The 13,866-nt window shown below is 49.6% G+C and overlaps 2 long non-coding RNA genes and 1 other non-coding gene across 7 annotated transcripts; all 3 read right to left on the bottom strand.

Annotated features, from left to right (window-relative positions):
• Positions 1–47: 47 nt before the first annotated feature.
• LOC136369304 (uncharacterized) lies at positions 48–4,070 on the bottom strand. 5 transcript variants are annotated; one of them, XR_010744996.1, is made up of 6 exons: positions 3,219–3,247; positions 2,181–2,574; positions 1,365–1,452; positions 687–762; positions 291–412; positions 48–130 (listed from the first exon to the last, which is right to left on the bottom strand). It is a non-coding gene; the product is annotated as an uncharacterized lncRNA (long non-coding RNA). The 5 variants fall into 5 exon arrangements; XR_010744997.1 differs by having other exon boundaries at positions 2,495–2,574; XR_010744994.1 differs by lacking the exons at positions 687–762; positions 3,219–3,247 and adding an exon at positions 4,026–4,070 and having other exon boundaries at positions 2,495–2,574.
• On the bottom strand, positions 2,644–2,719 carry LOC136369556 (small nucleolar RNA R38). Its single transcript, XR_010745035.1, has one exon. It is a non-coding gene; the product is annotated as a small nucleolar RNA R38 (small nucleolar RNA).
• A 5,057-nt stretch (positions 4,071–9,127) lies between the features above and the next one.
• LOC136369165 (uncharacterized) lies at positions 9,128–11,461 on the bottom strand. Its single transcript, XR_010744966.1, has 2 exons — positions 10,043–11,461; positions 9,128–9,474 (listed from the first exon to the last, which is right to left on the bottom strand). It is a non-coding gene; the product is annotated as an uncharacterized lncRNA (long non-coding RNA).
• Between the last annotated feature and the right edge of the window lie 2,405 nt (positions 11,462–13,866).

Genomic DNA, 13,866 nt, shown 5'->3' with positions numbered 1-13,866 from the left:
ACTCTAACCTGTACAGAAATAACCGAGTAAGACCCAATTTCAACTCATAAGATTTTCCACAACTTATTTTATTCTGGAACAGAAGAAAGCAAGGAACCACTTTTTCATCCAGCCAACTGGGGATCGGGTCCTGGTGAAAAAAAGCCAAAAAACAATAGTATCAGAGCAGCTGAAAAGTTCCTGATTTGCACAATTTAATCTGGAGTACAGATCTCAGGAGACAAAACATTGCTCCCACCCAGGCCAATGGCACTAGCACCCAAATCCTTTTTGTTTTAGTGGTACCTTACCTATGGTGTGGCTGCAGCAACTACTGAGAAGTGAGGAGGAGCCTGTGGCTACACACAGGTGGCCATTTCACATATCAGCAGTCATTTGTGGGACTTAGTCCAGAACAATCTTCCTTGTAGATCTGTGAAAAACCACAAACCAAGGCTGTAACTGTTTTCCTAAAAAAGTCCATTCTGAAACAACTCCTGCCCCTCTGGTCTCACAGCACTGAGTAGTCTTTACTTTTCCCATTTATCATCAGGCTGCCCCTCCACTTTCTTTTCCATTACACCTTGCAACCCAAAAGCTCCAGGTGCTTGTCCCAGTGCCTGATCCTGCCTGGAAGACCGCTGTGCTGTCAGAGCCCTCAGTGTGCCAGATTTGTGGTGCCATTCCCTCCCCTTTCACAAACCAACCTTGACTCCTGACGACACTCCCTGTCATCAGCTCTGCTGGGCAGCCTGTCAGAGGCTCTGCAAACAAAGCCAAATTCTGTTCAATAAAGCATAAAATCATTTAGCAGAAAGCAGCTGTCAGCTGCCCAAGACAAAGTGCTGTTCCAGCCTGTGTGTTCAGTGACTGTACATCAGGCAAGATAAAAAAAATGCATTTCTTATTTGCCTTTCAACCTATCACTGTTTGCACAAGGAACTTGAAAGCTCTTTACAGCTCTAAACTGTGCTATGACAACGGCAGCTCTGCAGCTGTGTCTGTGCCTGGGACTGCAGCTGGCTGTTGTCACACAGCACAGGGGACAGATTCTGTCACACTGATGCCACTCACACCTGTGGACTGTGCAAGGGGCAGAGGACCCACTAAGGGAAGTACCTGAGCCTCAGTGGACATTTTCCTCTTCAAGCTGAATGTCAGACAGGGATAACAGCACATCACAGGCTCAATGTCTGTCCCACCCCTGCCTACACAAACCTCTCATGTTCCCCAAAACACACACAATTGTTCTCCCTGGGATTTTCTTCCAGGTAAACCTTCAGAGATTAGGCTCACCAGGTCACTCAATGCGCTTACAGGCCTGGCATATAATTAATGAATTAAAAATAAACAGCACACAATACTGAAGAATTCAATTCTCTTACCAGCCTGGAGCCCAACACATCAGCTGCCCTCTGGCCAAAGCTGTCTTTGGGCAACAGCAGCACCAAGATTCTGCAGGACCACTTCCTCCTAAATACAAGTTGCAATGAACACTGTTAGCAAAAGTACTTTATTTAAAGTTTGTCTTCTTTTCCTCACCTCCCGTGAAAAAAAGCCCCAGCACTGGATCACAGAGCAAGAAGTAGACAGAAGTTCTCCAAGGACAGGCGACTTTTGTCTCACAAACTGAGCAGAGCAGAAACCTATCCCTCAAGAACAGAGGAGCCTGTTTGCCAGGGGGTGTCTAATTCACAGACAAGAAACTCTGGGAGGTGGATGCTATGTAAGTCCTTGATTAGGGAGAAACCCCACCAGCTCTGAGACGTTGGTGGTCTGGACCCTTTAAAGCTGTTTCAGCCTGACATTCTATTTATCTTCCAGAAACCTCCCAATCCAACTCATTCCCTGCAGACAAGAATAATCCATCCATCCAAGGTGTAATTTGTCCGTGGGTTAATCTTAAGAAACACATGAATCAGACCTAGGACAGCCACATCCCCTGAGGTGAAAGGCTCCTCAGGGTGTGTCCTTCACAGGATGACCCTTTGGGGCAGGTGAGCTGCACCTCCCCACCCCCAGCAACCTGATGCAAGTTTACAACTGTCCCAGAGCATCTCCAGGTAGGCAAACAGAGCAATTACTCTGTCACTAGGTCGATTTCTGTGACACGTACAGTTATGAGACGAGCTGTGTCAAGTGTCTCCATAATGGGCTGTCATCCAATCCCTCCTACCTCTAATCCTTCTACTCTGGCTCACCTCTGACCACGCTGACAAGCAGGTGCTCTGCTGGGCATCAACACCAGTAGAATTCCCATTCAATCCAAGCTGCTTTTCAGCTTGTGCCCCATGGCAGCAAAGGGCAGCACACTCGGGTGGCAGCTGTGACAAAGCTATGGCCTTGATTGGCTTAATTGCATTCATCAAGCGGCTGGGGTTTTATATCCCCTCCCAGGAGCCCCAGGAATGCAGGAGGGTATAATTTGAGACAGCAGAGCAAGTCTTTCTTCCATAACCCCCCAGGAGGAGAAAAAAACACGGACTATGCCAAGACAAACGCTGCTGTTTCTCACCATTGTGCAGGTACACTGTGGGTAAATCAGGTCCCCAGCCAGGGAAGCACTTTTATCCTTTCTTGACACGGTGACATGCTCTGAAACCGAGAAAAGGGACAGAGTTAGTTCAAGTAACAAATCATCTCTTTACCTTTACGTTTCTAACACTGAGCCTCAGAATTCAGTTTCCACAGAGGAAAGTTAAAATTCAGACAGGGATAACTTTTATCATCACTAGCTCAGCTTCCATAGCAACTAAAGAGTGGAAGACCATCCTAAATCGCAAACCTGTTCTTGCCCTCGTGGCTGTCCCGCTCCTCACCGGGGCAGCACCGAGGCGCTGCGGGTTCAGTGGCTGCCCAGCGCCGCCTGTGCGCGGGGTCCCGGCCCGCTGAACCCCCGCCTTGGGGTGCTGGGGTCCAGCCCCGACAGCAGCGCTCCGGCTGAGCCGCCCTTGCTGCCCATAAAGCGCTGAGCATCGCTCGGGCCAGCCCGCGGCTCCTGGCGCAGGCCCGTCACGGCAGAGCCGGGGGCCGTGGGGCGCAGAGCCCCGGGCCTGGTTCGCTCCATCCACCATGGCGGGGAGAGGGGCCACTATCACACCCCCATCGAACCCTCGCCGCAGCCCTACGGGCGGTTCCGGCAGCCTACGGGAATTCCCCACACACCGCCCCGCCGTCTCCGCGCCCCTCGAGGCCGCCGTGCCCGCGGATGGCGCCCGATGGCGGCCGGGCCCACTCACCACACGCAGCTCCGTGGCCATGCCGTCCCAGAGACCGCGGGGGAGAGGGCGCCGCGGGGGCTCATGGGAACCGTAATCCTGTGCCGCGGGGGCTCATGGGAGCTGTAGTCCGGCCCCCGAGGAGCGCGGGGGCTGACGGGAAGTGTAGTCCCGGCCCTCAGGAATAAAGGGCGCTCCTGCCCCCCTCGTCCCACTCATTAACGGTATTTACTCGTTTTTTGTTAGTTCTTCATGTCCCCTGTTCTCTAGGGAGACACGCATAAATGTTATTAGTAGGCCAAATGCTTCAAAATGCTGAACATACATTAGCTCGTGGAGGAAGGGGCTAATTAGCTGGAAATCGGAGGTTAGTCAGAGATTAGTTAGTAAATGTATGTGCCGTGCTTTGGATGTGTGATCCGTCCAGGATGTGCTGTGATTGTCCTTTGCTGTTAAAACCTGACATGAAATCCACAGGTTCCTATTTAGCTTATATATTAAACTATAAATGAAATTATAACTTATATATGAAACTGGGGATGATTCTATTTAGTTTGTATATGAAGTCTGTGTGAACATTAACGAAGTGCAAACAGAACCAAGGAGAAGAAACATAAGAACTGCTAATATCGACTTTCTCACCTCGAATGCTCGTTTCTATCCTGGTGGTAAAAAAGCTCCAGTGAAAGGAGGTGGAAAGCAAATAAACCAGAATCTGAAAGCAGCCAAGTCTGGGTACAGGTGCCAACCCCGAAATGTCTGGGAAGTGCAGGATTTGTGGTCCCTTGGGGTGTTTGGGTCAGAGCTGTGCTCATGGAAAGTTCCCACCTTCCCTTTGCTCTCCAGAATGGCCCATGCTCTTTCTTAGAGTTTCTTTTTAAAAAGTCAATGGGCTGCAGGAGGCTTAAAAAACAAAACAAAACAAAAGTGCAAGAAGGCTGTAGAGAGATGCCAACATGCTGTTATAAATAAGCTGCTTCCAACACAAGCAGCTGGCTGTGGTGCTCCCCAGCCCTCTGTGCCCCCAGGAGATACAGAAACCCCAAATGCTGTCCTGGCTGGGGAGAGCAGCCTGCAGAGAGTCCTGGGTTTTGACAAGATGACACAAGAGCCTCCCTGCCCCACTGGAGCCTGTGGAATGAGTGTTTGGCAGATGATGGTACATAACAGCAGTAATTAACACAGCCTTCGCTGAAGTAGCCTTTGCTCCATGAAGATTTAGCTGGCGATCTGCCTGGCTGCTTTTAGCTTCCTAAATAAGCAAATGCAACCCATCTAATTCAATTAGAATTAGCCCTTTAAGGCCCCAAGGGAGGTGAGTTTTAAAAAATAAAACAACTAAAATCCTCCTTAAGCAGAATTCAGATCCCAGAAGGAGAGGAGACGTAACTTGGATGTGCTGAGGGATTTGCCACTGTCTTGATTTTTGGGTGGAAGCTGCTCAGCCTGCAGAGCTGGTGTGTGCCTATAAAAGGATAAGCTCTGCCAGGTACCAAGTAATGAATGGACTCAACAATTAAAACTTGGGAGCACAGCGTGAGCTAAGTGTGCAGTCGACTGGATGTGATAATTTAAGTTTGCAGAGCACTGATAATGTTTCCAAGGATATCTTGGAGTCAGAACAAAGACTGGGTGAAGAGGGACAGCCATCACCTCGCCCATGCCCACACTTTCCTAATTCTCTGCAACTTTGTCTGTGTAGGAATTAATCGAGTTTTCTCAGCTCTTCCCTTTAGAGGGCGACCATGCCCCACAGATCTCCGGCGTGGAACCTTCACCGGGAGCCGCAGGACAAGACAGAGCCTCCCTGAGATCAGCAGGATGTGGTGGCTTTTCTGAGGGTCTCTGAACCTTCCAAGATGTGAAGGAAGTTACAGCCTGGTCTGAGGGTTGTGTTTGAACATACTCTCCTTCCTCAGGCAGCTGCAGTGCTGCTCCCAAGGGCAGTTTGGACAGAATTTGGATAGATTTCCTGTGGCAAATCTTCATCAGTTATGGTATTTTCTTGCTCCAGTCTCTGAAAGGTTGAACAAGTAAGTAAAGCTATGAAAACGACATACAGATCTTCTACACGTGAATTTTTGGGGGCTGCTCTCAATTTCCCTGCAGAGGATTTGGAGGGGATTGCTTCCTCCCACAAATCATATGAGAGATCAGTATCTAACAAAGGAGGGAAGGATGGAAAAACAAATGGAAATCGATGACAGAACCACTCCATCTTCAGCTGGGCATTGATCCCATGCTCAGATTGAAGGACAAGGTCATTTCTCAGTTTTCCACCCATTTCTTCTCTCAGCTGCCTGTAAATCCCTCAAGGGAGAAACTCTCCATGCTTATTGACAGTAATTTGATTTCCTCCTGATTTCCCCTCTGCCTGCCCTGGTCCCACCCCGCAGACAGGGCTCCACAAAGCCTGGAAAAACAAAACATCTGCGGGTTCAGGGACTCTTTGGTGTGGTTATCTTCAACATATGGCCAGGGGGAAGCAGCCTGGGTGTTTGAACCCATTAAAAGGCCAGTTCCCCCCTGGCAGACCCCAGCCCCTCACCAGGTTTCTGTGTACAGAGCACGAGGAGGTGCTGAGGTGCAGGGATTGATGCTTGTTTCTGTCAGAAATGCTGGGTGCCCAACAAAAAACAGTCCCTTTGGGTAAGGCTGGAGGGTGCTTGCTGGTATTTCAGGTGCCAGACTTCTGAGAGAAGAGATCTGTACTACCTAAAAAAACAAAAAAAACAAAACAAAAAAAAAAAGCTTGCCACAGGGTTCTAGATCCTGGTGTCAGCTGCTTCAAATCAGTCCCCTGAAATGGCAGAAAGGCTCTTTGGAGCTCAGCAGCAGACAAGCAACATCTTCCCACACAGGACAAGGCACACTGCAAACCAAACATCCTTCCCTGCTCCTGGCAGCAAAGCTCTTAAGCCTTCATTTCATATTAAATACACGTTTAAACCTAAGCCCATTCCTCAGCATGTCTCGTGTGCTTATGTAGAACTTCAGCAGGCTCAGGAATGCTCTGCTGTAACTGGAGGCCTGTGCACTGAATAACAAGAGCTTTATGCTTACAGAATATCTGTGCAAAGAAGGGATGGCTTCTCTGGGATGGATTCTGCAGGTTGAGAAGAGAAAATATTCCCCTTTCTCGTGATGGTGCAGAAGAAATTGCAGCTCCAGCCACTCTGCTGTTCCTCTTGCTTCTTTCTCTTTTTGCCAACTGAGTTTTGGGCACAGTGCAATAAAGCTAGTCTCAAGGTACTGTTTTCTGAGTGCAACACAGAATGGATCTCGAGGAGATTGTGTCAGTGGGATGGAGACAAGCTGATCAACACTTGTGATCCTTCAGGTCTGTGTCCCAGGCAGAGTGACCATCTCATTAGATTCCATTCCCAGGTTCTTGGAGGAGTGACCAGAACAGGGAACACACACAAAATGTTCCAATGGCAGTGCACGCACAGGTAAATCCTGGGGCCAGACTGATGTATTTGTTGAACAGTAGCAGCAGGAATTCAGCTTCATCATGGATGAACTTGTTTAATTGAAATACACACTCTCTGAGCACACCCAGAGATGGGAGATGTGTCACATCAAATACAGCCAAAGGCAGCAGGAAAACTTTAACATTGTAAAGCTACTGAGACCAGGAGAGAGATTTCCTTTTAGGCCAAGTTAGATAAGCAAGGAAAGGAGAGTTGTCCTTGCTTTGGGCAAAGAGATAGATCCTCTGTCTATTTTCTGTGTCAGCCTGAGTGATTACAGCACAGTAAGCAGAAAGGGAGTGAGTTGGTATAAAAATACCTAGGTGATATTAATGGGAAACTTCTCAGGCCCTCTTTTATCACAGTGTTTCTGTTTGCTTGGATTACTTGGCCAACCAGCCATTGGTTCAGCCATCCCCATCTGCACTGTGCTATAAGCAATATTGCATCTATCAGGCTCAGATACCAGAAATATGCTGGGCACACAAGGAACAAACAAGCATTTTCTTGCAAGTAATTAGCATAAGCTGCACCGAGGTCAAGCAGTTGTGTCAGAGCAAAATGCAAATCAACATTTCTTCCTACTGCAGATGGAAAATGGAGAATTGCAAATGCCATATCTCTGGCTTACCTCTTGCTTCCCACTATTTACTCCAGAGGAAAAAAATAATTGTTTTGAGGTACTTTTGAGAAGAGCATCTCTGCTGCTTTCATTGCTTAATGGGAAAAAAACATGTTTAAATGATGAAAGGACATATTATTTCAGGACCTTTTGGATAATTTTTCTTGCCCTTATGCAGGGAAAGCAGGTCAAATGCCTAATTTGACCAAGTCTGAAGGTAAACTGAGGCTTTTCAAGATGACAGAGGGCAGCTGGTTAAAGGACAGTGGTTATTCCTCCTGCTGCCTGTAAAAAGGTTCCTTGAGAACAGTTTCCCAGTGACATCTGCTTGAAGGAGCCACCCAGACTCATGCCATTTTTCCAAGAGATGACCAAAATGAATGCCTAGGGAATGCAGGAGCAGCAATTACTTATATCTCCCTGCACCTTTCCAGCCACCAACCATTTGAGGGGTGCAGATTCTGAGAGCTGGAGGTCAGCCCACTGCCCCACTACTGAGTGTTCTCTGGACAGAGATTTCGGTAACTTTGTTTGCCCTGAACTTGCTCAGTGAATCTGTAACAGCCATTCCCTCCTCTGGGGAGGAGAGGGACCAGCTTCCTTTTGTTTGCTGCATGTCTGGCTCCTGCTGGTTTGGTGGCCCCAAGTTCCTGCACAGGAAGAGACCATAAATGGCCTTTTCTATCCTGTATGGATAGAACTCATGGATCTACTTATCCTAGCCTTGTCTTCAGGCTCACAAGTGTGATCTCTTCAGAGTAGATCAAAGAGGGTAAGTGTTGTTTTAAACCACTGTTTTCCTCCAGAATGTGATCTATCCACTTGCAGATGGCTTTTATGGTCTCTAAAGCCTCCCATGGATTAGCCTGAGTTTGACTGTGTAAACATTTTCTCTATCCCACATCCTGCTTCCACAGCATGTCTCATATTCACTTCTCTGTCCTTTCACTCAATCCAAACATCCTGCAGAAAGCCTCCAGGTCTCCTGGACAGCCTTCCTCGTTCCCTTTCCCCACAGGTTGCAAATAAACCTCAGTCAGCCCAACACAACCCCCAGATTCCTGGAGACCTGCCTACAAAGGGAGAGGCTCACATCCCTTTATTTCTGATCCAGCTAGCACCACACTGCTGAGGTGCTGCTGCTGCAAGGTCGGTCTGTCTTCAGCCATCTCCCCCCCTGCACTTCTCGAGTGCTCTCCTCTCTTCCTTCAGCTGTCATCTCCTCGCTGCTGAAGGAGGTGGGCGGGAGAACACTCACCGCGGGAGATGGCTAATCTTCCGTAGCGCTTGTGCTCGGCGATGGGAGCACTCAGCTGCTCTGGCATCCTCCTCCACCTCTCCTCCCAAGGTCAGGGGGAGAAAGGCCCACCGCGGCTGCCTGGGAAGTGCTGCCGGGGGCTTGGGGTGTGTGTGGGGAGCTGGACACGCACCCCACAAACATATCCCACAAACCAGGGGTGCACCCAGCACACTGCAGAGGAGGGAACTGCTGCAGCAGGTCTCGGGGTAAACCCTTCTTCTGGGGGGGACAACAGGACTGAGGCTTAGGGGGATCACGGGGGTCCCTGCTTCTGGAGCAGCTGTGGGGCAGGCAAGGTGAGGCAGGGGGAGCCAGGACAGCGTGGGTGGTACTGTCACAAACCGCAGCACCTGCTTTTCCAGAAGTTGCATGTGAAGTGCTGCTGACTTGGAGCAGCTGGCAAAAAAACTGGAAACAACCCCCCTCCCCCCCCCCCCCCAATCATTATTTAAACAGTATAAAGGTCTCTGTAAATGTTTAAAACAACGTGGTTGTGAGGGGAAGGAGGAAAGACAAACAAGTTTGCTGTTTCAGCTTTGCAGAAACAGATCTTAATTTTTGGCAGGGTTTTATTCATCCAGAAGATCCAGCTGCTTTGGGAGGCTCCAAATTCATAATCACTTCCCAAACATCTTCTTCCAAGAGGCTGCAGTTTGGCATGGGCACCATCTTTGATGTCTGTGTTTGGTCAGGGCCACATGCCATAGGATCCCAGTTCGTGGCCAGGACACCTCTGCTAGCAGTGAGTAGCTGTGAGTGCTTGCTCCCAGTGGTGGTTTGCTTTCCCAGACCTAAGATTTATGGTGGCTAAAGCTCAGCAGGAGCCAGGGAGCTCAAAGGAGCAAGGTGTTATGGGCTGGCTTGACTGCTGGGGTACCTTTCCTACATGTGAGCAGGGCAGGAATCAGGAGCCACCCTGTTCCCCAAGCACCTCTCCCAGTTCCAACCCACTGCCCTTCCTTCCTCATCTGTCTTAGCAGCACTGCCAGCACCTGCTGCATTACCACAGCAGAAATGCTATGTAATTCCTGTTTAAATACACAGCTGGCACCATGACTTCAACTAATTCAGCTTTTTGCTGTTGAAGAGCTGGAGCTGCATCCTGGTTTGGCTCCAGGCTGAGAGGGAATTGATGTGAAGCCCTGGGCATTGCAGGCTGCTGGAGATCCATGGTTGCTCTGAAGCCTCTGTGCAGATCTGATGCCGTGGGTCCCAGATCCCAAACCCTGGAGCATCAGTCCTGGAGCAGGACCATCAACTGTGTGGACTCTCAGGGAGAGGAGGGCATCCTGCTCAGCATGAGGGAGACTCTGGAGTTGGGAAAAGAGGGTTCATCCATGAGGAAGACAGATGAGAAATAGATCCTGGGGAGCAGAGGGGAACTATACTCCCCACCAACTTGCCCAAGGTCCCCAGCCCCCAGTCAGGTCTTGCTTCTGCCCAGCCCTACCTGCTCTGCTCCTGTCCAGCCAGGGAAGGAGTTTGTGCTCCTGCTCAGTCTTGTGTTGCCCTGGTGTCCTTCTGGCCCAATCCTGCTCAGCCTCATGCCCAGCTGTGGGGTATAGATCTCCTCAGCACCCAGGGCTGGGTGGCTGCTCTTTGCTCTGAATTGCTTTGTCCATTGTGTGCAACCTGTAGTGCTACAGAAATGTGCTCTGATCTCCTGTATTGCTCTACAGCCTCTAGAATGACATTCCTGCCTCAGCTGTTCAGTCTGACATTGGTGCTGGGCTGTCATCTGAAGATGCTGTTTCCAGAGAAGCTCAAGTACCTGTTGAGTGGCTAAAGAAGCCTTGCTGCTGCTGGGGTGTGTGTGGCTCTTCCTCTGTAGCTATGAGAGGAGGATATAAATGATGGTTCCTCATACAGCCAGACCCAGCCTGGCTCTTGCTGCTTCAGAAACAGTTCTGGAGTGACCTGATCCAAAACAGAAAGACTGAGATCAGCTGGGCTTGCTTAGCTCTTGAGCAGGGCTGCTCCTGTTGCCTGGCACTTCATGTAGTTTGGGGGGGGAAAACTCTGATGCTATTTTCAACCAAAGCCTGAGGAGTGATGTGATGGACCAGCTGCTTGTGTGCTGTCCTGCCTCCCTGGAGTCCTCTTCTACCCAAATCAGTAACTGCCCACAGACAGAACCAGGAAAAGCTGTTGCTGGGGTCTCCTTTGCTTTTCTAACTTCAGCCAGCTCCTGTGCAGAGCCTACACTGAGATAAAAGAGATTGACACAGTGTGAAACCTTCCTCCTCTTCAGCAGATGGTGTTTGTGACAGTGGACTTTGCTTGTGTTGTTGTAGCAGAACGGCCTGGGCTAGCCAAGAAACAGAAGGAGAAGCTGCAGTCTAGGCTTGCTGGAACTGGCTTGTTGTGTAAACCTGGCCTGAAAGCCTGGATCACAAAGGAATTCTTGATTTTTCAAGGATTGGCTTTCTCTGTCATCTCCAGTTTACAAGCTAAAGCACTGTCGTGACTTGCCTGCAGTCAGCAGCTCCAGTCACTGTGAAGCACTCTCGGCAATCTCCCGGGAATCTCAGTGAGCAGGGAGGTGATGCGTGTTGCAATGTGAACTTCATGTTACCTTCACAGAAAACCTTAATGCATCTTAAGTGGGGCTGACCTGGTGTCGCTGCCTTAGGCTTTAGTAGATCAGTGCTGCACCTCTCCTAGCTGTGAACTCTACTGTGCTTCCTGCTTAAAAATCCTCATGGTCAGAGAAACTGCCCTGACCTGAGTGAACCAGAGGTGCTGCTGACTGCGCCTGCTCCTGCATATCCTGCTAAAATGTTCACTGAGAAGGTGAAGCTGAACCTCCATCAGACCCATTTCTGTCAGACTGAGACTGCTGAGCACTAACTGCAGTGGATGATTTCAAGATAAGCCTCAGTCTTAATCAGGGGGAACAAGAAAAACATATTGCCTTCATACTGTCTGAAGGCTGCCTTCTGCACCATGACTGAGGGTGGAACCCTGTTATCAGCAAGGAGCAGGTGTCAGCCCTCCAAGAAACTGGCTTGCCAATATTTCTGTCCTTATTCTATCTATCACATTCAAGATGTGAGTGAACACAGAGCGAGTGTTGTTCCTTCAGCTGAAAGGGGCAAGAAGCCATGTGCTTTGAGGCTGCTGGTGTTGTCTCAGCAGGTTCCAGGCCTCCAGAAACATTTTCCTCAATTTTCTTCTGGCTATCTCTGACTATATCCCTGCTTCCAACCCTGCCAAACTACAACAATGTATGAAGAAATTGGTGAGCATGGCAGGGAGGCTATTGCAGGTTCTGTCCCACATTTGGTTAATACCTGGGAGAGATACTAACCTTCGTGGGAAAGGGGTTCTGTTCATCTAGGAGCTCTGCTATTCAAGCACACAGAAATCCCATGGACACAGATACCTCCACATGCAATCCACACTCAGCCCATGCAACCCCCTGTGTACTTCCCTCCTCACTAGTCTGACTCTGATAGCACCAGATTTCCTCACAGCACCTGGGGACAAACTTCTCTTAGCCCTGACAAGCCTCAAGAATTCTTTCACAGCAAGTCATGTGTGAACTTAATGTGCTCAATATCAGCACCACCTACCTGTCTGTACTCTACCCAGTTACAATAGTGACAACAGGCCTGAGCAGGTAGGAGGACATTGGACACAGCTGGACTTGGATGCTGGGGGGTTCAGCCAGAGTGCACTGTTCCCCACAGCACTGCTTTCAGCTAAAGATCAGATCTCTCTTCACCTCCTCTTTGACTCAAAGCTCTCTCTCTCGAAGTGGTGCCGTATGGATGTGATCATGACGTTCATTAGTCTCTGTCTGAGGCCCCTCATGCTGCAAAATCCCTGGAGGCGATGGGCTGGAGTGGGATGGAGTTTGCTGCCTCTGAGATCTGGTGGTTTTTCCCCTGAGGTTTCAAGAAGTTTTGTTCTACCCATGAAAAGTGCCAGGCATCATGGGAAGATTTGTTTTTTGGCAGCTGTTCCCATTTTGCTCCAGAAAACCGATGCTGTGCTAGGAATGCACCATGACTAAAATGCCTCTGGGCTGCTCAGGTCAATTAGCAGCAATAGGGGAAACGGGGGACAGGAGAGTAGTTCTGAGCTCTCTCAGCAGAGAGAAAACAGGAGGGCCAAGCCCTTTCATTCCCCTTTCATCCTTCCCTGAGCCAAATACCTCAGGAGCTGAGTAGCTTGAGGGAGAGGAGGAAGCTGGGGTTAGCAGGCTGCTTCCTCCCACCTCTGGCAGCCCTGGAGCACAGGCATGCACACTTGGCTCTGTCTGTTCCTGCTCTGGGAAGCTTTGACACTGTCAGTCTCATTGCTTTTGAGGTGGTGTCTGATCCCTGTGGAGAACAGACCATGCTCTCTCCATTTGTTTTGCTGAGGGCTCAGGAAAGATTTCAGGATCAGAGGTTTAAACAAAGGGTGTGACAAGCAGGGACAGTTTGGGAAAAACACAAGCAGCAAAAGGTTTTGGTACTGTCAGAGAACATGACAGGCAAGTTCACAGCCCCCGTGGGCCTTTGGCTTCCTGTTTTCTTTTGCCAAACTGAAAAAGCAATCCTGTGTGGTGACAGAATTGCAGGTGGTGACCCTGTGGCAGGCAGGGCAGAGCTGGAGATGCTGAGAACAAAGCAGCAGGCTTAGGCAGGGTCTGGGATGGGGAGATGTTCTGAAGGGCTGGAGAGGATGCTGTGAGGCATCTGGAAATTCAGCTCCTCTAGCATGCTCAGCTGTGCCCTCTGCACTGTGGATGCTGAAATTGCTCTCAGGGCATCTCTTCCTGCTGCTCAGAGGCTGCCAGGGTTGATAGGAACATCTGGGGCTGGAGAGTGGGGGTGAGAGGAGCCCAAAACTTGTTTCCTTGTCCTCCAGCAGCTGAAGATGCCAGTACTGGTAATAGGGCCAGTAAGCCTTGGGTGGGTGCAGTGTGGGGGCACAGCCCTGATGCTCCAGCCCTCAGCACCACTGCAAAATGGGTCGTCCCATCAAAACAGATCTTGCCTTGTTCCCAGACTAAAAGAAGGGGGTTTGTGATAAAAAGCTGCAGCTGGTCTTTCTAATCTTCCACCAGCGTCTGCATTAACTGTCAAGACAGTGATTTCCTTGATGCTGAGCAATTTTTTTCTGTGCACGCATCCAGCTAATCAATTAAGTTTCTCAGCAGCTTCCTCCAGCATTCAGGCTTGGAGGGTGGAAGGAATTTGTTATTCTAGGCACTGTTGGAGAGGCATGAACTGTACTAAAAGCAAATTGGTTGCGCTTTCCAAGCACTGACACTCTTCACTC

Source organism: Sylvia atricapilla, chromosome 18, assembly GCF_009819655.1.
Source record: "Sylvia atricapilla isolate bSylAtr1 chromosome 18, bSylAtr1.pri, whole genome shotgun sequence".
NCBI lineage: Eukaryota > Metazoa > Chordata > Aves > Passeriformes > Sylviidae > Sylvia > Sylvia atricapilla.
The sequence above is the reverse complement of the archived record's forward strand: the minus strand, read 5'-3'. Positions and strand labels throughout refer to the sequence as shown.